The sequence below is a fragment of the Rissa tridactyla genome, chromosome 3 (genome assembly GCF_028500815.1).
Source record: "Rissa tridactyla isolate bRisTri1 chromosome 3, bRisTri1.patW.cur.20221130, whole genome shotgun sequence".
Classification (NCBI taxonomy): Eukaryota; Metazoa; Chordata; class Aves; order Charadriiformes; family Laridae; genus Rissa; species Rissa tridactyla.
The window spans coordinates 9,189,207-9,217,095 of NC_071468.1; the positions used below are offsets into that span (position 1 = coordinate 9,189,207).

Sequence of the window (27,889 nt, forward strand, 5' to 3'; positions counted from 1 at the left end):
CTTTAAAACAAGAGGAGAGAATTCTGGAAGAGAATTACTGTTGGTCCCGCTTCGCGGATGAGAGACTCCGACGTGGGGAGATGCCAGGGCAGGAGAGGGAGCCCGAGGAAAGAGCAAAACAGAAGGGGGCTTGAAGCAAGACTTGTTGAAGCCCAGCCCAGCTCCTCCGAGTCAGAGGAGAGGAGGGGGGGGGAAGGCAACTTTCTCTTCTGAGAGAGGTTGTCCGTGCTCTGCGTTTCTGGCAGCGCCAGCGAGCCTAGGGCCACCTCGGCCAGGGATCACGTACAAGGGCCGAGCAGCGCCAGGGGAAGGGCTCCTCGCAGGGCGGCTGCAGCCCAGCCCATGCACTGCCATCAGCTGCGGTTGGCTTCGCTTCGAGGGGATTTTTCGAGATTCCAAATGCTGGTTCCTCTCCCATTCAGAATGGGAACATCCATGAAAAGAGGTCATTCATCACAAATTTGCGAGTGCTGGGTGGCGGGGGGGGGGTGGAATTCAGCCCAGAAAACAACATCGCCTTCATTTTGGGGCACTGCCTACTGAGCCCCCAGGAGCTCCTCCACCGGCGACGCACCTCCTGCAGCAGCCCCCCCAGCAAGGGCTCGGCAGAGCCCACCCCGCGGCCGGCCCTCGGCAGCGGCATTTGCACGGCATCACAGGCACAGGGCAGGGAGGCCAGAGCCATAAAGTGAAAAACGGCGGGGCCGGGGTGCCCATTTTCCTTACTCATCCCCCCTTACATATTAACAGGCACAAATCCCCGTATGTGGCAGCAATGTAAGCTAGTTTTATTACTCAATAAAATATTTGAAACAAAATAAATGGTTTTGCCCAACACTATATCTCCTCAAATAATAATGGCACCGGCTTAAAAAGAAAAACACCCAGCATTCATATTCTATCGCAAAGTTTTATTTCCCCTCCCAGAGGAGAGGGAAACAGGCATTTCAATTTTGAATTCAAATACTGTATAAGAATACAGTAACGATAGTTCTCAGAGGGTTTGCGCAAATGCCAGCAAAACAAACCCCAAATCAAATTTATTAGCTGGTGGAGATCTCTAACAATTTTACACAGTGACTGATAAAGCCGCCTGGGAATTCCTTTCAACATTAAGTGATTTAAAGCCCCTACAGAAACTTCATTGTCTGTTACAATATATAAAGAGTTTCTCAGTACCAAGTAACGCTAGAACAGCAGCAATCGGGTTGTTTATTAGTGCCAGTGTATGTTTTTCTTTAATCTGGAAAGCTTACCGGGAATCCTAATATCCAGAGTCCTTCCGAGGACTATAAAGGGAGGAAGCGAAAATTAATTAAGAACCGCAGCCTGCGTTTTAAAGGAACTATCTGTATTTTGATTGCAAGGTTGAGATGCTCACTTCTGCTCTAAGTGTGCTCGCAGAAAATCATACATATCTTATTCCCCCGTTAGGATGGGCCATTAAACGCCCACAATCTGCTCAGGGCAGGGCGCATGTGCACCAAGGAGGGCTCCCAGCCCTGCAGACCCTGCAGTTTTCGGACACAGTCAACTCCCACCGAAATAAGGGGGAGCCAGAATTAGGCTGGTTCTAATGCTGCTGCGGTGCCAAGCTGCTTTCTTGGAGAAAGCAACCGCGAATGCAGACCGGCTCCCGCTCCGGGATGAGAAACGCCTTTCCCGAGGACGCACGGTGGGGAGGATGGTGAAGGCGCAGCCGGCGCCTCTGGCATCGCGCGCTGGGGCAGGGGAGCAGCCGCGTCCACACAACCCTGCCCGGGCCAGCTCCTTCCTCCCCATTTTTAAAAGCAAAACCAGAAACGCACGAATCTCTCTAATTGCCAGATTTTTATCACGTACATTCGTAACGGTCATTTGCATTTTATTTGTTAAGATATTGGGGGGAGGGGTGGTGGTATTTAATCAATCGTTGCAGCTTCCAAAGTCCTAAGTGAGAGAATATTTTTTTTGATTGTCTCTGCTCATATCTAAACATTTCACAAACCCGACAGACAGTTCTTCATTTCAATTAGGGGAATGCTGATCATTAGCTAACTAATAAGGACCAATTTTCTGTCACAACTATTTCCTAATTAAATTCAAAACAGAGATTTCTAACCCAGATGGTCAGCGATGCTACAGATTTGTTTAAATTTGGTATCACAGTAACAAACTACTAATTAGGGTTTGTAAATAAACCAATTCCCTTATGACTTAGTTGTTAGTAATGCATACAACCGGTTTATTAAAGCACTAATTGTGTCTGGCTTTACTTGGGCCTAACACATAATCCACTTATCACATACTGGTACCAACTCATTTTGAAGGGATTATGAATGAAATCATAAATGAGGTCTCGCATCCAGTTCCCCAGTATTGTTAATAAAGGTTTGCCGTCATATTTAGCCGATTTCCTGCCTCTGATGGGGAGCGGCCCTGCAGTGATGCTGGTCCTCCGTTCTCCAAAGGATATTTAATGAAAAAAGTTCTGGATACCACTCCAGTGCCTAAAACAGGGGTTTCTGCCCCAGCTCTGCTAGTTCAGCAAACCATCACATCAGCCAAGCTCCTCAAAAGGAGCCCCAGTGTTTCCCAGAGAAAGCATCAAATCAACATCTCACCCCTTTTTATTTCCCATTAAAGTCAAGCTTAGCACCTCCACGGGTCTGGGTCTTCCACGGAGGGCTCACAAGACCCCCAGCTCTCGGCCTGAAGATCAACAAGAGACCTTAACGAGCGCGAGTCTTGACCATGTTCTCCTACAGGGACGGAGGAGATCTCCCAGGGCCGCCAAACCCCACCTGCCATGAGAGCTGGATCTCCTCTTGCCCTTGCAGAGGTGACCCCCCCCCTCCCTCCCCCGCTTCTGCAGAAAGGCACCCTGAATTTGATTTCAGGGAAACCTTCGTTATGAAGAACACGAATTGGCAATATGCTGCAGCTGGACCGCACCGTCTGAACACCCCTCGGCTGCCTTGGCTTTATCGAGTACGCGTAAAGTAGGAAATAAATGATAGATAACTGTGAATTGCAAGGTTATGTAAACATGGAGGGGGTTTTAGAAGAATCCTATTAAACCATAAAAGAAAAGCATGGATGGTTTATCACATCACTAAGACCCAAGAATGCATTAATAAATAGAATAATAGATAATGAACCATGGAGTACAAGGCTAAACTATCAGCTATTGTGAGGATCCTGTGACAGTATAAACAATGAAGGGGAAGAAAAAGCTTTGTTGGTCTGTCACCAGAACCTTGTAGTGTATCTTTTATAGCCTATTTTTAATGAATTCACAGCACCTATCAGTTATTCTCTGCCCAAATCCCTCATTTTCCTCCCTCTTGAATGTAAATTCCCATGCTTCGCTCTTCCTTCACCATGACTTCCCACGTTAAAACTTTGGCTTTCTGTGGGTTTCAATAGCCTTTCAGCCACAGCAAAAACAGATTTCTGCTTTCATATTTCCAAAGGGTTACTAGGATGTTAACAAAAGTGGGGTTTTTTTAATGCAAAGTGGGAGTACCTCTCAGCCCTGTTACATCCCTCGCGTCTTCCCCAACAGGAGCATGAATAATCAGACAGGTCCAATTCAGCCCTAAGTCATGATGCCCACAGACATGCCTGCACAAAAAAAAAAAAAAAAAAAAAAAAGAAAAATACATCAAAGCTGCTGCTACTTTTACTATTTTTTTTTTCCAGCCTCCTCCAAGTAACACTGAGAATTGTTGAAGGGGACTTAAAATTAATTCAAGAGATAGTACCCTCTTTGTAGACACTACTGAGACTCACTAACACTTTATTTTCATTGCACTGAGGTGTTTTTATCATGAAATAGGTGCCCGGGATACATTTACTGTAGATTACTTTTACTTTTACTACAGCGTCGTTAGGTACAGAGGACTAAGGATACAGGGGTGACCACAACAAGCTCAACTGCCGTAAAAACCCTCGGTTTTTACTTGCTTCCACTAGAATCTGAAATACCGATATGATTTCCGTGGAAAAAAACGCAAAGACTTTTTGCTGCTCTGCTGGCAGCTTTGCGGCACTTGGTGCTGCACCGACAAGCACGGCCATCAGAGGAAGAAGAGGGTCCATATTAAAGAGGGGACAAGAAGACAAATGCCCCCAAATCCAACCTTATTTAGGTGGCAAACCCCACCTGAAGCACAAGGTCACCCAAGGAGCTTCCATTAGACCCAGGCTTTGAGGCTGTCATTGGTAACTACTTTTAACTCATTACTCTTCACATTTCAAAAAGATGCTGCAATTAGCCATGAAAAGGCAGACAGCTGTTGGTTTGCTCCTTACGCTAAAGACCAGTGAATTAAAGAGGCTTGCCCAAAACCCAAGCAGCTGCCCAGCAACTTGGATTTGCTTCTTTTTGACTATTCGAACCCGAGTTCATGGCAACATTTGATATCTGTCCCAAGCACATCCCTCCGTGCTCACAGGGTCTCCCGCAGAACGGCCGCACCAGAGGGTCGCTGTGCCCAGGGACAGGATGGGATGGGAGTGTAATGACAGGACACGGGGTAACGGCCTCAAACTGAAAAAGGGTAGATTTAGGTTAGATATTAGGAAGAAATTCTTTACTGTGAGGGTGGTGAGGCACTGGAACAGGTTGCCCAGGGAAGTTGTGGCTGCCCCATCCCTGGAAGTGTTCAAGGTCAGGCTGGATGGGGCTTTGAGCAGCCTGGTCTAGTGGGAGGTGTCCCTGCCCAGGGCAGGAGGTTGCAACTAGGTGATCTTTAAGGTCCCTTCCAGCCCGAATCATTCTATGATTCTGTGTGACCTCCTCACCTCTCCTTCGCCAGGTGCCAGAGGCAAGGCGCAGGCAGGGATGTGGCTGTCCTCGCTCTCTGGCTGGAGCTCCTGGAGAAGCCTTTCTCCTGACCACAGAGGAGGCAGAGAGCAGGCGGCTGCTCTGCTGGGAACACACTTCACGCCGGTGAGGAGTACAGCCATGTGCTCAACAGGCTCTGGAAATAAGTGGAAGTCAAATAAGTTTGCCACTCTTTGTCCCCCCTTTCAATATCTAGCTTTGATCAAAATCCTTGGATACTCAAGTGGTTGTTGACTTAATGTAGTAATGAGACATAGCCTTAAGTGAGGCTATTTCTGTGCCCATTCAGCCTCTCTGAGAGCAAGAGATGCAGGAGGAAAAGCCTCTCGTGGTCTCCACGAGCCAGAGACAGCTCGGCAGAGCCTGGAGCAGAGACTTGGCTCCGACTACAAGACGCAGCAGGAGGATCTCTGTGGCCACAGCTACACAAGACGCACTTAACTCATCTTTTGTACGCGATACAGCCTTACTAGAATGGCAGCAGATAACACCCAGAAATCAACTAAAAACTCAGAAAGCCGTACCATACTGTCCATCCCCAGAGCATCTCCAGAGACAGCCCAGGAGGAACCCATTTAGAAACCAATCCAGTTCCTTCCAGGTCTCGAAAACACGATGCCACACCATCCCTCGAGGGAGCAATGTATTGCAGGATTTGGGCAGTGAGGGTGCCTGGGGCTGAAGCTGGGGCTGTGGGCCTCCGACAGCGTGTATGGTCTGGAATAAGTCATGCAACACCAGCCTTTCAACAGTGAAAGCCAGTATGCCCAGTTTCAGGGCAGAGCTGAGGGTTGAGTTAAGCCCTGTACACGCACTGATGAGCGGGGCTGCGCACCAGTGAGGTCCCACCGCACAAGGACCAGCTTCAGTTTGAGCTGTGGTGCTCTGGACAATGCACAGAAACTGCCTTTTCGGGGTGCGCCTACAAGTGTTCGTTGGCACAGAGAGGACAACCCCACGGCTTTGTGCCCTGCAGGTGACGGGGGACACGTGCTCTGGGCCATGGGAGCAGTGCCCAGCCAGCGGCACAGCCCTCCACGCACTGCCTCAGAAGTAGTTCACAGCAAGGCTTTTAGATCTAGAGTTCTGACATTCAAACTCATCTTCTCTTTCCATGTACGCAGCTGGAAAAAGAAAGCAGAGAGCACAGGTGAGGTTTCTCCAGGGAGACATTTAATGAGCCAGCTTTATCGGAAGGAAAGCTATTATAGCGCCTTCAGAGCTTTGCGACTTGCGGCACAGAGCAGGACTGATGCTTCAAGTCACACTCTGTCTTCCAAGCGAGTTCCCTTTCCTGCCTTCTTAATATAGCAAATAAGCTCTAGTCTTGTGCTGGCAGTGGGAAGCCAAGCAAAGTTTATCCTGGAGGGGAGAGCATACTCCAGCCCGCGCAAGGGACACGCCTGCTGCTCTGGGAGGTAACCCATGAAGCGGCTCTGCACCCCACCATCCATCTTTCATTCTCATCCCTTGCAAGGCAAGCCACTCTAAGTGCCAGCCAAACTCCAGCCGGGGTCCGGACACCGCGGACACCATTGCTTCCTCCTCAAGACCACCAGAGTGGAGAGGGTGGCATCATCCCCAGGACACGATGGGCAGGCTTTCTACCTGTTGACATCTTAGACTCATGAAACAGCAGTAGAAAAGTGAGCAGGAGGGAGGGAAGAGTCCAGGAGCCCTGATAAAAACATCAAGCCCTGAGAAAAGTAAAAATTGTCAAACTGACAGGGAGCAGCTCAGCCAATTAGGTTTTTAATTCCCCTCGTTATGCACAGTCGGTCAATAAATTCTGCACCAAGCAGCTGCTCTAATTCTTAAGCCCATTAAGCCCTACATCTGATAGGCGGGAGGGAGGGGCTGCCGGGGGGCACATACGGCACTCCTTGAGATATGAAACATTTCCTCTTGTGCATCTGGGTCACCCCCACCCAGCCCCACTCCTAACGGGTATTTTATGAAGCCGGCAAAGAAGAATTTATATAAATATACACGCCAGAGACACACACAACACATATGGAGAGAATAAATAGGTAACTGAATCGGAGGCGCTGAGGGATTTTTGCTGGCGCTATAATAAAGCAGGAGAGCAGAGCCAGAGGGCTCAGGGGTGTCCCTCAAGCCACAGCAGCCCTGGGAGGCGCGGGTGGAGGGAGCACCATCGGATGCCCTCAGCCCTGACCTGACCACAGGGCGAGCTGCGGAGCTTAGCACCCATGCCGGCCTCCTGCCATCAGAGCCCAGAGAGACGGTTTTAGTGTACAACTTACCTGATCGCCTTGGGTCATCCATTTTGTGGCTAAGCTGAACCCATGCCCTGGAAGAACCCGTTTCCATCCTTTCCCAAAGAAGGGCAGTGGAGGGAACCCATCGCCTGCAGCCATGTCAGGAGAGACGTCTGTTTGGACAAGTCCTGCCCTACGTGTCCCGTGTGGTCCCTAACCCGCCCACTGCAGCCTCCCACAGCGAGGGGCCACCTCAGACCTGTGCTATCACAACGAATGCTGCCCAGCACAAGCAGGTACCTCACCTCAGAGCTGGAAAGCAGATGGAGAGACCATCTGAAAACCCTCTTTGTTAGCCCTGCTGGTGCCTGTGATTCAGAGACCTTCCCCTCCACTGCTATCAGAGGGCAGAAGGACATGGCCATACGCATCTTTAGTTCCTTCCCATGCTTCAGCGAAGCCATTATTCAGACTGCACTGCGGATGAGGCCTTTCCATCTCCACAGCAACACACAGCCTTTTAGGAACAAGACAATTACCCTGCCCTCTTGCTCCTCCACCCACCTCCATTGAGGTGAAGCCACCATTCCTTCTCAGCAACACAGAAGTTTCCTCCTCATTCCCCCAGACAAACCTGCACAAGAGTCACCCACCGTCTGGCATACTAGAGAAATATCCCCAAAGAGCTAGGAGTGCCTTTAGAGCAATAGAAAAAAACCCCTACAATACCTATCTCACAAGCACCAATGAAGCATGGGAGACGGCTTAGAAAGCCAGTAAGGGGAAGGACTGGGATGGAGCAATGGGATTTTGGTGTCCGAAGTGGAGGGAAAGGATCCCAAAGAGCTAGCCAGGTGGCCAAGAGCAAAGCAAAACAGGATCAGAGACGAAGGGAGGGAGAAAATCGTGAAGCAGTAAGGCGAGCCCAAAGAGGGCTGGATCTGCCACAGTAAGGGACCAGGAGCTGTGACAGCAATTCCCAGAGCGAAGGGGCAGATGGCTTCAGCGGTGGTATCCGACCGACTGCAGAGATGAAAGGCAGGAGAGAAAAAGGGAATATATTGGGAGTGGAAAAGCGTTCAGCAGCCGAGACAATTTTGCTTGTTAATTGGCAACCAGCTAACACATTAATTACAAATGGTCAAGAAAAAAATTGGCAGCAGAACAATTTGTATTCCTTCTGAAATGCACTCCTTGCTGAACAGACCTTGCTTTTGAAACGGCTGCTTCGGCTGCCATTAACATTCAGCTCTTCAAGCGCCCAAAGTCTTGGGAGTCATCACAAAATGCAAATGACTATGACACCAGCCGCATCCAAGCAAACCTGACGAGCAGCTTGAGCCGTGGACTTCGCCTCTTCCATGCTCTGGATTAAGCCATGGCCATCAAAAACCTTCAACGAAAAACACATCTTTTTACGAACGTGGGGTTGCCGTGCCAGCCACATCATCCCTCACAGGCCCTTGGCTACAGAGACCTGACCACAGCCGCTCAGGCAGCCTGGCTCCTGGCAGGGCTTTCGACTCACGACGGCAGATTTTGTTATACAGCAAGAAACACGCTTGCTAAATCATTTGCTCACTGCTTAAGACCCAGGCCCTCAAAGACGTTTTCACGCTCAGCACCCATTGATAGGAATGGGGACCTAAATATTTTCGCAGTTTGGACCTGGCTTCCGGGATTAAAAGAAGCGGTCCCACTTCTAGCTGTTGAGCCTTTACTAATCTCAGATTAATTGGAAAGATTAATTGCAGGACACGTGCATCTAGCCAAAACATACTCTTTATTCAACTCTTCGATAAAAATATGAAAATAAGCTACCTCCTGTAAACTGCATACCCACTGCACAGCAGGAAAACAACAGTCCTTCTGCCTCGGTCTTCTTTCCCTATCAGCACGAAAAGGCACTAGAGGAGTAAGCGGCAACAAGCTCTTAAGCTTTAGTCAAGGCAAGAAGCATAAATGAAAGTTTGCTCGACTTCTGTGAAAATACAGGCTGCAAAGAGGCTGTTACTATAATCCTATCCAGCCTAAAAATGTAATTTCCTCACTTCGAAGGCTGGTTGGAGCTGCTATTCATGTTCCAGCCCCCAGCCAAAGCCCGACCTCTCGCCAAAGGCGGTTTCTAGACTGGAAGTCAAACACGGGTTTTATTGTCGGGAATCAAATGGAGCCATCGGCATGTGCTGAAAGTTGCGGCAATCAAAGCCTTCCCGCGGCGCCGCGCTATCTCACACCTGCCACACGGCTCTTGAAAGGCAGAAACACAACGTTGGTTTGAATCAAAACACCAAGTCGGGGGCCTGGAAGCCCGGCCAGGCGCAGCAAAGCCCCCAGACGTTCTCCGCGCTGCATTACAGATCGAGCACAGCCCTCTCCACCCCTCCAAACCTGCTAACAGCCAAAAGGGAGACACGGCAAAACCTCCAGACAGTCTGTTGGACAACTATCAGCAGTGCCCTCCATTTATCTCAAATGAAAGAATATTTCCCTTTTCCCTCAACTTTCCAGCAGCTGGAGTCTGTTGGCGTACTTTGTTTTTAGTTAAAAAATCTAGTTCTGGCAGCTGCCTTCCTAAAACCCTCTGAAGCTTTAGGAAGGCTGAAAGAAACTTCATTTTTTTTCCTTTTTGATTGCTTAAGAACAGGACTCGGAAATAGACCTCTGAACTTCTGCTTTGCTTTCTACCCTGAGGAAGGCGATTTACAACAGGCACCACAGAGAGCTGCCAGGCAGGGAGGGAGCAGCAGTGGAGCCCCATATCCCAGTGAACCAGCAGTTTAATGTAGAGGTAACAAACCACCCAGCTGAGGAATCGGTGTTCCTGGCCTCTCGGCACACGTGAGGCTCTTTCGCATCAAGAGATACAGAACAGATAATTATGTGAAATTCAATATTTACATGTTGGAGCTTTGATTTACCCTTTCCCCTCCTGCGTGATTAGCACAGTCACCATATGATGGAAAGGATCCTAACAACCCTTACGCAGTGGTGAGACCCTCCTTACTTTGGAGGTACCTCTTTCCCTGGAGCTTTGGAGAGGGATGCTATAAGGGAGGGATGCTGCAGCCACACACAGGTTGCCGGGGCGGGGGGGGCTCTAAGGGTCTTCCAGTGGGCTGAGCAGCCGCCTCATGACCTCTGCATTGGCACAGCTGTGGCGGAGACGATTTCAAGTGGCTGGGAGCAACAGCAGCACGTTTTGCAGGCAGCGGTTTGGGAACGACAGCAAAATAATCTCAGATTCATCCCAGAAGCAACACCGATGTTCCTGGAAGGTGTTTGGCCTTAAAGGTGGTTTTTTTTTTTTTTTTTGTTCTTCAGGAAGGTGGGGTTTCTACAGGAGCGCAAAGAATTCATCCAACGGGACAAGCAGAGTTTTAAGTCTTCACCACTGAACACCAGCATGCGCTGGAAGGGACGACGTAAATTAGCACCAAGCCTGTCGCTGTGGGAAATCAAGATTTCTCGATGATCACTACCAGTGCTGAGGCACTACGTCTACATCAGCAGCCAGCCGCCGGAAAGCCACTCTCCAGCCCACTCCATGCAGTTAATGAGATTTGCCGTAATTAACTCCGTAAGAGATGTGAAACTAATAAAATGGAACTAGCCACTGAATCAGTAAATAATGATTTTTATGCTTTCTTTCCTTTTGGTTCTCATATTGCTGGAGTAAGCATCGATTTTATGCTTGAAATGAAATGGCACACGTCTGCCTTGGGAAAGCGCGGGGCCGTGAGCCTGCGCAGGGCAGAGCTGCTCAGAGGTGGGTTACGCAGCACGGCGGGGTCTACGCCTGAGGAACCGCCAAACCTCAGACGTGCTCTCACAGAGCCCAGAAAGCCTCAGAAAAGAGCTCATGGCTTCAAAGCTCCTTATAATATTTTGCACTTGGCTAGTAAATTTACTGCCCGAACGTGCTAAAGAACAAATCCGTCCTATGAATTACAGAGGCAGTAATTACGGGGCAGGCGAACCAACCCACCGTGCCCATGGAATAGGAAGCCCCTAGAAGTCCTTGGCCGAGGCAGGCACACACCAGCCTCCCGGAGGCAGGGATGCTGCAGAAATCCCTCTGTGTGGGTGTGCGAGGCTAGGGGCTACCGGAGCTGAGGGGGGAGCGGCTTTGCCCGGGCGGCACTGAGCTCCGGGGCTTTCGATGGGCATCATCCCACGCACAAGGGGAGAGCGCCCAGCCTCTGCTCCAAGAGGTGCGCGCCCACACCGTGCAGACGGATTTTTTGCATGTTTATTGCAACTCCTGTAAGCAGCATAAGCTCGGTAATAATGGTTCAGATCAGCAGTCGCCACTCTGAGTAAATTGATTAGAAATGGCGTTACTGTAATCAGATTAGTTGCCACCCCTCCACCTCGTAGACGGAGAGCGATTTTGTTACCAACCTTGCCGGGTTTGCCCACTCATTTTTCAAACGCACTCTGGCAAGTTTATACAGAAAGGAGGATACGCAGTGCTAGGTACATATTTAGGACCAGTAGAAAATAGTTTTAAAACCATAGCAGGTTTGTCAAGGCCAATTTATTTAATGTAATTAATCCGTCATCTTAAGAGCTGCCCCTTCTCACCGAAGATGCTCCCCAGAGGTCTCTGCCCCTTCACGCACAACTGAGCTGGTGCTCAGCACGGTGCAGGGGTAGGACATGAGCAAGCCCAGGAGCCCGGGAAACCGAAGTCTTCAGACACAGTCACCCCAGGGGGACCCGAAACTTTCCAGAGGGCAGATTCCGTTTTGATGCTTTCCCTTCCATGGCTGCCCACTGCCACCTTCCCTGCCCACTGTGCCAAGAGGAGGTGAAACCCTCCGTAACAAGGGGAAGGGACTTCTTAAAAGAAGTTGCACTACAAGAGCCAATTACAAAAAAAAAAATAATATTAACAAGTGCAACGTTAACAAGTCTCCTCCCTTGCCTTTACGTATTTCCTCCACAGATCAGCCGACAATACGATGCCTCCTGCAGAGGCATCTCTCTGTTGCTAGCCCCAAGAACACAAGACTCAGGGATAAGCCTTTCCCCTCCCAAACCATTGCGTCAGCTGAAAAGGAATGCTTACACAGGTTGGCTTCCCTCACTTGCCTTCTGGGTTTTGGACTTGAAGCTCTCAATTTCTTCCCAACTGTGAAAATCAGGAATGAAATGAAAGTCTGAACTGAAGACAAAGATCACTTAACACTACAAATCTGAAAAATACGCCTCAAAAGACCGACGGCTGTAGTTACAAGAGAGTCAATATTCCAAGTCTTCTAAGCACAGAAATACCTCTATCGCTTCAGATTATTGAGGTTCATAATTTATCAGGAAATCGGGTTCCTGGTGGTTGTTAGCATTAATTATTCTGAAATACCCCACCCCTGAGAAGAGGAAGTGAATAAAGATGCTGTGATGCACCATGCGATTCCCCGATACAGTATCTGCCTGTCAATTAGCTGTCTGCAGCAGAGAGCGTGTTAATTAAATAGAACTAAAAAAAACTCTTTTGAAGTTCTAATAAAATAGCCAACAAACAATTGTCGAGGACAGTTCAAATGCATCCGTGCACTCGCTGTATAATATTCATGCGGTATTACACTGTTGTTATGATAAACGAAGCTAGAGATCAAAAGGAACAATAGTCTGTAATCAAGGATATCTGCATAATAGTTTTCCTGAAGGATGTTTGTGCAGGTGAGAAAGGAGGAAAGCATTGTTTCATCAAATGGTAATTTCCCCGTATCTCAAAGAATGAATCCCATTTGCTAGTGGGGGCATAATTCAATTAAAGGGGAGAATCCTACGAGAGGGAATGAAATCTATCTGTTTGACTGCGATGCTGCAAATCACCAAGAAAGAAAATGGCATTTGCTCCTGACATTATGATTTATTTCCTACTCGGTATCTTATAATTCCTACAAGATAAGCCAAGACTAGAAATTATCATGTGTACACGGAGGTTGTGTCTGATCCTCTTTATTTTCTCTTCTCAGCTGCAGGACTGCATGTTTCAACCTTATCTTTTAAGAGGCCAGTAAAATAAATGGTAATATTTTCACAGAGGCAAAGCAACTCTTGCTCTGCACCCAAGGCAAGATCAGCTGGTGTAAGCCCACCCCATAGACACACAGGAGGATACAGGGCTGCTCAGAGCCATGCCAAGGAGATCCTGCCCCACCACTGCCCGTGCCCCTGCCCACTCCGCACATCCCACCGCTTGGGGCACCTGGGGAGCTCTGCTGGCTTCGCCCTGGACTCCTCACGCCTGCCTGCCCCAGCAATTCCTCTGGAAACAGCAACCCTGGGCCAGACCCCAAGCTCCCAAAGCTTTGGGTTGAGCAGAACCTTCCTGGGAGGAAGGCTTTCCTCCCTAGACGTCGGCAGCTCACCAGCAGCGCTGCTGGGTTTGGACATAAGCATCCATCAGTACAGCTTCGACCTCGCTCACAGCTTGCACCCCCTTAAAGGGCTGCTCTGAGGCAATGGGAGACAAACTCCACTGCTCCTCTTCACTCTTCAGGGGTCTCAAACATCGAGCCAGGTCCAGCATGGGATCAGAGGGCCCCACCACCAGGCCCTGATCCCAGGCTGGGCTCTCTTCCCCCCACGCCATTCCCCAAAATCCACACAACCCCTTTCCCCAAGAGGGTAGAGATACACCAAAGCAGCACTTCGCTCAATGACGATGTCCCTCCTACTGTAGGCAAAAAGTCCCCACCGGAAACCTCAGATGATTTTTCTCTCTGAGCGTGCTATCAGCACCAGGCGTCCTCAGCAGCAATGACTTAAGGCTCCCACAGCCTTGAGCTCTGCAGATTTTCCCGGTGTTTGAAGCATTCTCCAAAGGCAACACACCCATGAGGCGGGCCTAGCTGCTTCGTTCCAGCTTGTGTGGGAGTTGAGTGTTAACCTCCCCGCACAAGGCTGCATTCCAACCCCCAAAATCCCTATGAGTAACTCAAACAGTTACGGCTTGCTAGGAGCGGTCAAGTGTGAGACTCCAAGCAAAAATTCAAGCAGTGATTGGGAGTAACCCCATTTCTGCTCTTGCGGTGGATGAGCAGCGAGCTTGCCATTGGGGCTTACAGCGGAGACCCCATTTGTGCCACAATTCATAAATCCACTGATAACTGAGTATGCCATACTCTGATCAACCCTCCAGCTCCTAAAGCCACAGGGGTGGAAGCCAAGCAAAAGGAGTGACTGTAGCCAACTTGACCTCCATTAAAAAATAAGTTCAAGTGAACATTGGCCAACTCAGAGCAAGGCAAGTTTCCTACAGCCATGGGAGGCCTGTGTCTATTTGGGGACCGTGCCCAGCAGCAGAACTGGAGCTCGCTGCGCTCTCTCGGACTGAAGAGTAAAGATCAGCAGTAAAACTACAAACACAAGCTGCCACTGACTGGAGGCCACCATCAACTATTGAGGTTCAAAAAGGACACATCCTCCTCCTCAGACTTGCCAGAACAGCACTTGTCTCAGATTGGGCTGGGATTAAGAAATTAAAGCCCTCAATTAATGGCTTTGCACACGTTACGGATTTGCAAAGCAGCATGCCTGGGGAGGCCGGCTAGCTGGGGACATGCCCGCAGCATTGCGGAGACAAGCACATCAGGAGAAGGAGGAAAGGAGGCACGTGAGGTGCCAGCCGCTCCATCCCAGCGTCTAACATAGCACAGCACCCAGCCGATCCTGAAAATTGGCACGGCGATCTGACACGCTGGGGGCTGCACAGAGACAGCACCTCTAGAAACACCTGCCAAAACGCCCATTCCGGCTAAAAGAGAGAAAAAGGAAAAAGCGTACCTCCCAGGCTGCCCTGCCCTCCTCCAGCACAGCCTGCCAGCCCCAGCCGGGCTCCCCAGGGTGCCCAGTGCAGGAACGTCCTCGGCAGCTAGGAAAGCGCAAGAGAAGGCTGTCAGTCATCCTCCCTGGATAAAACCCAGGCTTCAGGAGCCCTGCCTCGGTGAAGCACCATTGTCTGCCAGCCCAGGGCTGCTGCCCGTGCCGGCCGGCCGGCCACCCTCAGCCCACGCAGCCTGCCCGCATTTTTCTCTCCTCCCTCGGCACCAGCCTTTGAGGCAACCTCAGCTCATCTCCTTGGCCACCAGCAGGAATGCCCGGGAGGGGGGATGTGTTTTGATGCCTTTGCCCTCCTCAGTAAGGATGTCAGGCACCCCTAGTCTGCTAACAATTTGTGAATTCATTAGTCTGGCTAATGTAGCTCATTTCTTTTGCTGTTTATTTCACAGCCGCCTTTTTCACGGCAGTGGGGAGAAGCCACGCACAGTATTCCCAGCAACGCTTGGTTACCTTTGGAGAGATTTTTTTTTAGTTAATTGACCCACCTCCTCCCCCCAGTTTGTTTAAGGACCTTAAAGTCTCTCCCTTCTTGCCATCCAGGGAGCATCTTTTCCTCTCCAGGCCCTTGCTCACACGCCAAATTACCAAACACAGGTAAACAGAGATTTATTCCAGCCTCTCAGCAGGCAAGAAAAGCTAATTAAAATATCTGTAGCACTGTTGTATGGTATTGCAATTCTCCACGGTTGGACCAGAAAGCCATTTGGCCAAAAATAAGTTGTATTTGAATTTATTATATTTATTTTATGCAGTTCCCTTTACTGTTACTCCCCGTGACATCTCTAATTATCATAAAAATGTCACCGCTCCACACAAGTCTCTTTTCTCACTGCCTCAGACTTTCCTGAGAAGTCGTGTGCCCATACAAACTGCCTGATTTGCAAAGCCCTCTTGTTGAAGCCTGTTTTCTCCTAAGTGCACTAAGAAATGTATTTAAAAGATGCTTCCAGCTCTGCCTGGTGTGGACAGGCTGGGGACGCTGCAGCAGAGGAAAAGCCACCCCAAGAGGAACCAGAGGAAAAGATAATTTTGAAAAAATCATCTTGTGCTTCACATTTCACCTCCACGCTGTTATCTGCCCGAGCCGTTTCCCTCAATGGCTGTGGAAAGGAGCACTTCCAGGAGGTCAGTGGCAATGAACTACAAACTTGCATTTTGCATGGTACGCCGGGAGATGCAGGCGTACCAAGTTACTTGAAGTTTTACTCCTGAACCGAAAGTTAATCTAAATTCGAGAACAAAAGCATTCCTATTTGTCCTTGCATGTCAAGGATTACGACTATTGAAAGTGTTTTCTATTATCGGCTTGTCACTTTCTCAGCTTCTTAATCTCCTTCTCTCTGCTGCTCGCTGCTTCCCTCTCGCCGGCTCTCCCACCGCCCCCGGGGATGCTCAGCCCGGCCGGCGGGCAGCCGGCTCCCGGGTGAGCCCCGGTGGGGCAGCCGGTGGTCCATTCAGCTCCCTAACGAGATCATTACCGCGGGCTAAACACCAGCCTGACCCCGCCGCCCCGCGGGAAATGAGGCAGGAGCAGCACAAGGCACCGCCGAGACCACCGGGCAGGTCCCCCGGACCCCCGCAGCAGCCAGGGCCCCTTCCCCAGGAGCAGCCCTGCCCTGGGGAGGGGGGGACACGGGAGGAACCGCCCTTGGAGCTGGAGGAAAAAGCGGTGTTTCCCATTGGAAACAGCCAACACCCCGCTCACCCCACCCTCCAAAATGCCATCGTGCTCCCAAGGGCCTCCCCTCCCTGCTCCACTGCCAGAGGTGGGACCTCTTCCTTCATCACTGGGCTTGAATCCTGCCGCAGAAGCAACGCCCACCAAATATAATTCAAATATCTAAACCCCTTTACTGTCAGATTTTTGACAAACATGGATATCCAGCAACACAGGCAAATGCAAGCACCGCAGCTCAAACACGCATTATTTCAACCATCTCGTTCCAATCTCCAGGCATCTTTCTGTAATAAGTGTTCCCCTTTTCACAGGATTTATAGCATTCATCTGCTGACAGAATAAGGCAAAACCCACGAACAGCCAAGTTTTGAGACACCCCGAGCGCTTTGGGAACTTGGGCTCCAATTACACACACGCTAATGGCTGGTGACAAGCAAGCGCTGTCACGCTAGCCAGCGCTGCAGCAAACAAGCGTTATTTGCCCATCAGCCCCTGAAAGCCATCGCCATGACCCGGGAAAGAGACAGCAGACATTTAACACACAACTTGGATGAAGTCACCATGGAGCATCGTTATCTCCGAGTGAAAGAAAAACAGTTAGTTTTTTTAAACCTTCAGCAGAGGAATTCGGCGTTATCTCCTGGCTGACAAGGAAATCTCAATGCAGCTATTATCTGAGAGCAAACTGATTTCGTAGTTTGCAAAATTAATAGTATTTAGCCTGCTAGTTTCCGTAGTAACCAGCCCAGCCATCCATCCCTGCCTGCCTGCGACAAGGTCTCTTAAGCATTTCACATAGTACTTATCCATTTTCTTGCTCTCACCTCGCTCTCACCTTTACTTTCAGCGCAGAATGCAACACAATCCACTGCCACTAAAGACTAGGCTGAGAGTCAGATTAAAATTATCCCTGTTTGCCCTGACCTCTTTTCTCTGCAGGTGAGAGTGTCCCCATTCAGCAGCTAAATGAAGCAGAAATGATGGAGTGTTTGTTTTCCCTGACTTTTCCTCAGCTTGCCAGTAAATTTACAGCCACGAATATGAAGTGTTAATTTAATGTTCCCACTGAGCATCTCATTGTCAACAAAGGCTTCAAACCATAAGAGAGGAAAAGGTTAGCTCATGCAGAAAATGACCCTTATGGTTTGATTGTCTTCTGGTCCAGACTAGCAGCAAGCAAAAAGCTAAGGGCTTTGACTTCCAGCTTAATGCATTTGATGGCAATAAATGGAACCTCTCTACCTCTGCGCAAAGAAAGAATCACCTGTAATGCTCACTTATTTGTCTGTGCAGGCAATCTCCGCAAAACCAAAAGGGAAGCGGGCCTCTCTTCTCGCTCCCACAACTAATTTGACAGAACCGAAAAGTTAAACCCTTCATTATCCCAAACTTAAACGGAAGGGGCTTGCTCGCTGGAGATTACAACAGAACATTAATGGTGGCATGAACCATGAAATTGCTTTCTTCACCTGGTGCTTCAAAACTTTAAGGCCTCGGCTCTGGCAACGTGCAAAGAAGTTCTTCCAGCAAGAAATCATGGAAAGAAGAAAAAAAAAATAAGGTTTAAATAATCAAAAGACACTGTGGCAGAATTATACATGCAGAATGCTTTATTCCCAGCACAGTCAGCTCCTTTATCTGGTACAAGGAGCTTAATACTTGCTGTAAGTAACGTTTACAGAACTAATTTACAGACCAAGCAGAGCATGAGCAAGAGAGGCACAGTATACTTTTTACTAAACTAACCCTGTTTGGCACCTCTAGAAAAAAAATGAAACCCCAATTGTGTTGTGGAATAGTATATAAAAATTAAGAGAAGACTCAAATATCAGATCTTTTTTTTTTTTTCCTGACAGCTAAAACTAAGCTTGGAAGCAAGATGGAGATAGTACATGCTTACACGCACAGCATGGGGCTACTCAATGAGAAGACAAGTTCATTCAGCAACTTTTTTGCAGCCTTGCAAAACCCGCTAATTAAACTGGCAATTTCACAAGCTGCCTGCATTCATTCCGAGCATGACCGCGCTGGGTTTTTCAAAACAATTAATAAGAATTATTCTGATATACCAAAGCAACCCATCACGTTAAATTAACCGGTCGTCATTTACTTCTTATGAACCCGTGCGTTCCGCGTTAGCAGCAGAAACGCTCCCCGGCGCCTCGCGCCAGGGCGGAGGCAGGGCGCTGTGAATATGGATGCTGCAGCATCTCCCAGCTACGCCGCAGGACTTTGGGCGTTTGATGCGCCAGGCACTTTAATGCATTTTAACGTGTCCAGCAAAGCATCGCAGTTGACTGAACCAGAAAAGCCTGAAAGCAAATCGGAGCGTACAGGAACGAAACTGTCTGCTTTTTGTTCTCCCTGATCACACAGCACTCCCGCTCATTCAACGAATAAACCCCTTCCTGTTAACATTAGGTACGGGCCTGAACTAAAACACCAAGCTGATTACAGGATCTACGTGCAAAACCGAGACCCAAATTGGGATGGGACAACAGGACCAACCCAATGGCATCCAGGCAAACCCTCCAGGCCCAAACACGCTTGAAAACCCAGATGATGCGCTGCCACGGTCCGCTTTCTAAAATTAAGTTCCTTTGCAAAAAAACAGCCTTGCAACGCTTGTGTTTCTAAAACGAAGCAAAAAATTAGCAGCCAAAGGCCTCTATTAGCAGCCAAAAAATAAAAAATACACATTGCAACCCCACCCAGAAGCTACCAACTTACAATCCACAAAAATGTTTTTCTGTGAGCACAGAAAACAGGTACATTTTGAAAGTCCTGTATTCAGTCATGACTTAATTTGTGTTAAAAAAAAAATAACCTTTTAAATTGCTACCGTTTTGACTTCCATATCCGACCTATATTCAAATGTGTACGCAGAAGAAAATTTCACAAAGTGTCAAAGCAGTGTTTCCCACCCATCTCTCACCTGTACCAAGGCAGAAAGGCGTTTCAGAGCTCAGAAATACTGGGGTTTCATAAAGGACCTAAATTACCTCAATGAGTTTCTCTAGCTCATCCAACCGACTGTTCGGCTATTGGGAAGCAGCCCTTTGTGTCCCTTCTGAACATCATCGAAATCACTGCCCCAGGAAAGCCGAGCTGCTTAGAAACAGGTAAAGCTGACGGGTCTCATAGGGACGTAAAAACATTCAAATAACAGTGGAAATTGAAGTCAAGAAGTCCCTTTCCTTAAGTAATAGTCTTTCCTTAAGTAATAAACGGACACAGAATTAGGCGTATTGAATGTGTCTTTTTTTTTTTCCAAAGGGCGTGTTTGAAGAGAGACAGTTGCTTTTAGTTAAAAATGTATTATTCAGTGCGCGTTGAGATGTGTTTAGAAACACCATGCTAGAGTTCACTAACGTTATACCCAAACTCACCCTGCCTTTGGTTAACCGTTTGCCAGTCACATTGTCAGTAAACAGTAGGCATTTTGAAAGCAGCAATTCATTCTCTACAATCCTTTTCTTAACACAATTTTCAGCCTGCAATTTGGATGATAGGAAAATTACAACCCTGCTGCACTATATTATGCGATATAAATGTTATTGCAATTAAGCCGATGAGGAAAAATCCCAGCAAACAAAGATGTTTTAGTTCATGCTTTCTCCTTATTCTTTCCCCAAAACTCAAGCAGTTGTCAAAGGGCAGAAAAGAGGAAGAAGTGTTTCCATTAGTAGAAGGCACCTACAAACAGCAGGAGCTCAAAAGCAACACAAACCCATAGGTGACCGGGTTTTTTTCCCCTCCCAACGCTCTAACGAGGTACTTGCCTAGGGCATACATGAGTGAGAACAGGCACTATCTGAATAATGAGGTATAGCCAAAAGTGGTCCGGATATCCAGGCATCCTCATGGCGATGGAATAAGACATGCAAGGATTTCCCACCAACTAAACTGAAGATTTTCACTCCTCACGTTCTCAGCATCCACCAACCCAAGGTTTCCTTCTTCCAGCCACGGCTCCAAATGCTTCTGAACTTTGTGCACCGGAGGGGTTTTATGTGTCTGGAATGCACAAGCCCAGCTAGTAATGCAATACCTCCATGTCCACAGCAGGAAAATGGTTATCTATACATCAGGAGTAGAGGCATATAGCAGCTAAACTGCACTTTCAGTTTTGGCTCACTTGTTACTTCCCACCCTCCAGTCGAAGTGCCCTCCGCGTTTAAGTCAGTCAACTATTTTTAACCATTCCTGGACAATATGCTGCCTGTCACCAGTCACTGGGTGCATCTTGCAATGGAAAGGTACCTGCAAATTATTTTGCCACTTTTAAAGTCGTGACATCTGTATAGACAATATTTTTATAACAGCGATGTTAAAAGCCTAATATAAGACTATATATGAATATTATATACTATATATACTATAAAAGTCTAATATATAGTATTATATACTATATATACTATAAAAGTCTAATATAAATACTATAAAAATCTAATATAATACTATATATATATATATATGGGGACAATTTAATTGCCATAGCCGCTCTGGCAAGTGGGCTGGATTGCACTGAGGGCACACGAGAATGGACAGGTTTGGGATTTTAAATGCTTGCCTGAAGAAGCCATAATTCTGTGCTGCAATACAGATAATTAGCCCCAGAAGGCTGAAACACCCCACCTGCTGCCAGGCGCCAGCGGTCACGAGCATTGAGAAAAATCAAAGTTTTCGTCCAGGCTCCAGCTAGTCGGACAAGAGACACAAGGGATGTTACGCCCTGAGCTCCACAAAACCCCATCTACAATGAATAAAGAGCTCACTGAAACATTCTTATTGACAAGAGTGGTAAGGGAAAAAACGAGCGTACCCCAGACAAGTTTCTTCCCCCAGACCATTACCATGATGCGATGCAATTAGAAATAAGACCTACATACTCCCCTGGGTAGATGCGGCCCCCCAGTTTCACATGTAACAGATGGGCAGTGCTGCTGGTTTGGACAGACTCAGGAAAAAAGCTTGTTTGTGACTCTAGATTTGCTCTGCAAACACCTTGCACCTTTTCTTTAATGTTCTCAGGTGGGTGTCAGAGCAAATGTTTACTTACAGAAGTGTCAGACGTATTAAACTACTTCTACTTCACTGTTTCTGAAGAGGAAAAAGTAGAAAAAAAAAAAAAGTCCTAGCATTCACCATTTACTCCAAGGTGCTGTAACCAGGTGGAACCTTGTCTTTTATATGCTGAACTGTGTCCCTGCAAACATGTTACCTTTAAGTGGGCACTGGAGGAACCACACACAACATTGACTTCTTCATGCCATCACTAAGACTGGATACTTCAATCATTTGAAGATTTAAGTGGAGATTAGCAGAGACCTCACCTGCATCTTTCTCTGCCAATTCAGTGCATTTTGGACATGCTCTGCAGCAAAAGTTCTTTACAAAGACAAAGCCACAAAGACGCCCTGAACTGTTTTTATGGCTTTGTCCTACTAAACGAGAGCAAGACCAGGCGGTTGTTTGTGCCCTTCATGAAACCAGAGCAGCTGCTCAGAGGTTCCCAGTGGAGACACCTCAGGAAGGCTGACTTCGCCTGTTGGTGAGAACAGGGCCATCTCCTGAGGGTTTACCCCGGGCGCACCCCTGGAAACACAAACAACATCAGCTGAGCTTTTTAGGAAACAGAATGCCCTATGGAGGTCAGCCTGTTCTGTCTGTATCCACACCATCACACAGAGGCCGGCTAGCAAGATGCCAAGGTAGGATTTTTTCTCCCTTTCTAGTCCCAAGTCCATGTCAAAACTTTTGCAGAAGCTGGTTCTCAGCCCAGAACCCACCTCTCCTGCATTCCAATGTGCTATAAAGACCACCTCACACTCGGGCTTAAATTAATTTATCACGTGCCTTGGAGCATTTTGCAGAACAAGATGTCTGTCCTAACCCCAATCCTGGACAAAAACAGAGGCCAGAGAGGTGTGTGCCACATCCTGGGGCAGAGCCGTGGTCGCTCAGGTGGCTTCCAAATCTCTTAGAAAAAGCTGTTCCAAAGCTCTTCGCTTCAAAGCTCTTTCCCAGTAGATGCAAAGCCTGGCCAGCACCTGAGCAGATATACTATTTCCTCGGCAGTCAACAAGCTCAAACGCTTTAAGAAATATCCTGAACAACTCTGCCGTGCAAGAGACCTGAGAAGCAGGACAGTTATTTGTTCCTTTTTGTCCTTTTTTTTTTCTTTTTGGGCTTCCGGGCCCAGACACTGGAGGATTTCAGAGAGACTGGATACAACGTGTGGCTTTCTTTGAACTTCCCTGAGCTTCCAGGAATGTGGATAACTATGGAAACCATTGCCCACGGATCATTTTGGGTGACAGGCAAGAGACCCTGCGAAAGGTCACCGCAAGTCCCGCTGTTCAGGAGATGGAGAAAGCCCCTTGCAGAAGCTGGAAGGGAAGACTAGGTGCTTACCATACATGCCATTCAAGAGCAGAGCTTATGCCCTCGTGCCTGGGTGCTCCCCAGCTCTTTGAAAGCCCTTTTTCTTCTGCCACGTGCCCAGGCCGCGAGGGCGATCCAGCAGGCTACCGAGCAGCTACCAGCGCCGCCTGGGCACGCCAGGCTGCAGCCGCACATCCCTAATGGCCCTCTCGGATGTGCTGCCACGTTCGGCTGATTAGTTGTGGGTGATCTGAAATGTCAAACTATTAGCCTTGACAACTACTGCCAAGGTTACTATCGGCTGAAAATATCTTTTTAATAATGTAACTGTTTGTAAGTGGGAAAAGGTGAGGCTTAAAATACAAAGCAGTAATAAGTATGAATTACTGAAACAAAACAGAAAAAGCCTTTTGTTTTCAGTCAGCCTTTCCGAGGCGTGTTCTGCCTGATTTTTGAAGGGATCATGTCCTTGCAAGGCAATTTGCAATATCGTAATTAAGACAGCACGACTATTAAAGACAATAGGAAGCCTCTTGCTGGAGTGTCCTCCCGTCACACCTCTAACACACAGGTACCCGCACACCCGTCCTGCTACAGGTCTGTAACCTCTACTCATAACAAACACTCCCATCCCCACGCAGGGCTGGGAATCCCCCGAAGGAAAAAAAAAAATAACTCCTCCTGCAGAGGGAAAGGGGGACGGGGCTCTTCACGGCACGCGCAGCCAACAGAGCACTGAAAAATACCTGCCCCAATTCAGGATGGGACAAAACCAACCAGCCCTTCCTCAGACGCGTTTTACCCACGCGGTTGCTGCTGAAACACGGCTGTTTGCGAAGATGGGTGTGCTTCCTCTCGCTGTTAGCGATTCTGAAACAGTTTGAAAATATTCCCAGTCGAAAAGAAACCCAAACGATGCCGCATTTAGCTACTGTTATGCTGGGCATTGCTTACACTTTCTTGGAAAAACATTAATTTATCTGCAACGTCTTTATACTTCTTGCCAGTGCCACAGCAGGGAATAATCACCGCATTTCGAGCTCAGAGCAAGACTCAGCTATGGGAAAAAATTAAACAAGGATAAGAGCAAGAAACTGTTAATGATCAAAAATATTTTACCGCAGGTTCAACAACAAAGTCTGGAGGAGATAAGTCTGTGTGTATACTAACGTTATATAAAAAGTGATTATTCGGCCATTCATGGGAACAGAGCTATTGATTCAAGTAACAAAGGACGCTATAATAAACTGCAGTGGTTTTGCTCTTTTTTTTGCCTGGGAAAATCGATTTTTCTTAAACTTTCCCTTGAACCTGCAGTAGGGTTTAATCTGAACCTAAAGGAGCCTTTTAAGAACTCCCATAAATTAAAAACATATCTCTTAATTTTGCGCTTTTTTGGTTCCTGCTGTGAACCAAATGTTTCCCCAAGAAACATTGGAGAAAGAGGCGGGAGGGTGCGGTAATTACATTTTGTTACAGTGCCACCAGTACGTTTGTTTATATACATTAAAAATAACATGTAAATATTGAATGTAAGTGAAGTAAAACATAAGACAGCTTAATACCACTGCAAGACTTAAAGCCTGAAGGAAAAGAGAGAGAAAAGTTGTAAAACTACAGTAGATCAGAGCCTCATCACAAATGAACTGCAAAGCAAGTAAAAGATGCAGAGCTGCCAGCAAGCCGTCTTCCCAGCCTCCGGGCACGTTTTGCTCCGCAGACCAGGCAGGGAGGGCAAAGACGCCCACAACAGCCAGCATCCAACCCTTTTTACTTTCTTGTCTTGCTACAAAATAGGTTGCGGATGGAAGCAGCGCCCACGGTGGAGGTGCTGCACCAGGTAGCAGTCCTACTGGAGGGGCAACAAGCAACGGCAGCAACTCAATGTAGGCTGGAGGCTACCCTGGGTCTGTGATCCCACCCAGCTCTGAAGTCTGTCCCCAAGGATCTGGAGGGATGCCCCTGCAAGTGTGACCCCCTGCGCCTGAGCAGGGTGTCAGGAGGGGACTTGCTCACACGCAGCCAGCAGGAAGCCCAAGGTGAGGGGCAGGGGATAAATGGGAACATCGAGGGTGGCAAATACCATCTGCTTTGGCAGCCATTAATATCAAGTCTCAGCCAGAGCACTTAAAGGTCAGTCTTGGTAAATGTGCGGGTTAAATATTGGAAGAGCACGTGGAGGGGGGCACTCGTTAGAGCACCAATACCTCATTGCTCCAGTGACAGCCAATTTGACCAGGGTGTTCAAGACCTTTACCATTCCAGCCCAAGGCTTTCAAGGGACCAGTCAACCTTCTGAACCACCAACCATTAAAGGTGGTTGCCAAGCCACAATCAGCAGTCTCTGTTTTTGCAAGTTATAGGATGAATGAGGTCATTGTCAGCATGCCCTGTTGGGAGCTGAGGGGCCAAATAACATTGCCCTGAACTTGCTCCTGCAGGATGCTGGTGTCCTGATTCACCAACCGCACCCCTTAGCTACGGGCATACGCCACATCCCAGTGACGATGGCACCCGTGCCTTGGTAATCAGAGACCAAGCACTCAGCACCCACTAGAAATGAGCCCACTGGGGCAAGAGAAGCTAAATACAGCGGTGCCGGCACCAAAGCCCTCCTCTCCCCCGCTCTCCTTTGCTTGGCTTTCTTCTCCAGGGTCAGGATGGGATGCCCATTTGTTTGCAGATTGGCAGCCTCCCCTGCTCCTCTGCCTCTGCAGCCCTGTGTCCCTAGGAGGTGCTGAGCACCCCACACATCCCACCTGCCTCTGCAGGGCCAGGTCCCATGAAGATGCTGAGCACCCCACACATCCCGTGTGTCTCCACAGCACTGGGTCCTGTGAAGGTGCTGAGCACCCCGCACATCCCACCTGCCTCTGCAGGGCCAGGTCCCATGGAGATGCTGAGCACCCCACACATCCCGTGTGTCTCCACAGCACTGGGTCCTGTGAAGGTGCCGAGCACCCCGCACATCCCACCTGCCTCTGCAGGGCCAGGTCCCATGGAGATGCTGAGCACCCCACGCATCCCGTGTGTCTCCACGGCACTGGGTGCCTTGAAGGTGCCGAGCGCCCCACACAACCCACTCGCACCCCCGGCTGACAGCCGCGTGTTCACGCGTGGTGGGCTGGGGCTGTTCACAGCTCCCACGCACCACCTCCTTTGCGGACCTGCTGAAATACCCCGGTGCGCAGTACACCACCGTACATTTACATTGTTGGTTTCCCCCCCCCCCCCAATAAGGCAGTAAACGACCTTTTATTCAAACAATTCCTAAAACAAAAGCAAAAACCGCCACCGTCAGAAGATCTGTGAGCAGAGGGGGATGATTTGTTATTTAAGTAGCAGCCAGCCCTGTGTGCTATGCAAACAAAACCCACGCTCTGTGTTCTCGCAAGCCTCCTGCTGACTTTGCAACTAATTTTGTTAGCGAGGAGAACACACTGGGCTGACATCAATGCATCAGCGAGACCAGAGACATTTGTTCATAACTTTGTAACAAACATTGATCAATCGATTTTTGCCCGCGCGGGGAGGGAAAAGCCCACAAACAAAACAAAACACATATGGGGAGATATTTTTTTTTTAATGGCACAAAGGGCAATTAGGCACCCAACCTTCCAGTGAAATTAGGTTCCTTGCGGTCCTCTGTGCTTTTAGAAGTCTTCCCCTTCTGCTCAAGGGAAACCAAATTCTACTGTCAAGCCTTCAAAGGAGGAAGAAAATCAGCTGCAACCAAGAGAATGGTTAGTGGGCCTTCAGATAGCGTTTCTCAATGCACCAGAACAAAAAAAAAAGACAGGTAAAGGCTCCTTTCCAAGCGAAGGAAACCCTATCCCACATGGACCATCTTTTGTAGCGCGTATTATATTAGGCTAAAAATGTCAAAATAAAGAAAACACTAATTAGCTATCAAAAATAATTAAGTGTCCTGTAAATAGTGGAACATATGTGTATTTACTCAGATACGCCTCCTCAACGCTAATGCCCGTTCCCTTAGCTGTTAGCACTACAGTGATATCGTCAGGCCACATCCAAGATCTTGCAAGGCATAATACGGACCACTCGTGAGCGGCAGATCATGCCCCAGGGGGACTGAAGTCTAAGCACACAAGGAAAAAAAAGGCAGAAGGTAAACAGAAAGGATTTGGTGGAGGTGAATTGTGCAATAGCAAAACCAAGGAAAAGCACTCAAATCTGCGGTTCCAAGTCCAACATCCCGTTCGGAGGCTCGGGTTGCTTAAATCTCAGGCACCGTGCCACCAGGCCAGAAGGACGAGCTGCACGAGGGAAGCTGTGCCACCCTGCAGATGTTTGCAGAGCAGAGATACTCGCTTATAAAGCTCACCAATTAATTGCCAGAACCACGCAGGAAGGGATGGCCGCCCTCGAATGCCTCTTTTGGAAGCGTGGTCCAGAGCTGTCGCAGAGGGTCAGTGACGCTGTCCTGTATTGTAGCCCAGGCTGGGCCAGTGGTCCCTTCTCACCCTCCATTTATGTTATATAAAGTTATATACAGAGATATACATGTATTTCAGATGTGAAATATCAATTGCAGTTTTGGAATCTCTACCCGCGAGCTGTCGAGATGACAGCTACTAACAGTGTACTCACTGCTGCATCAGGACTCACAGGCAGGATTTTCCCTGGAGAACTTCCCTTGAAGACTTCCTCCTCTCTCTAGCCCTGTAAAAAAAAAAAAAAAAAAGATAGAAAAGTTGCAAATCAAGTTATGGAGCCAGAGTCTTTCAGATAGTTCTTCCCAACCCTTTGTAAAATAGAGAATTTTGGTGCCTGGGTCCCTCCTAGCTCCCTGACTGCATTACAGAGAAATGCTACTTCTTAGTCCAACACACACACACAAAGTTCAGTTTGTTGAAGCTAACAAACGCAGACTGCACTGGCGGGAATAATTACACA

General features: G+C 48.3%; 1 long non-coding RNA gene across 1 annotated transcript in view; it reads right to left on the reverse strand.

The window, feature by feature from the left end:
- LOC128907491 (uncharacterized) overlaps positions 1–27,640 on the reverse strand; it is a 54,992-nt gene extending 27,352 nt beyond the window's left edge. The window contains exon 1 of the long non-coding RNA XR_008465644.1: positions 27,584–27,640. This is a non-coding gene — a long non-coding RNA (uncharacterized LOC128907491). The remainder of the gene's footprint in view (positions 1–27,583) is intronic.
- Between the last annotated feature and the right edge of the window lie 249 nt (positions 27,641–27,889).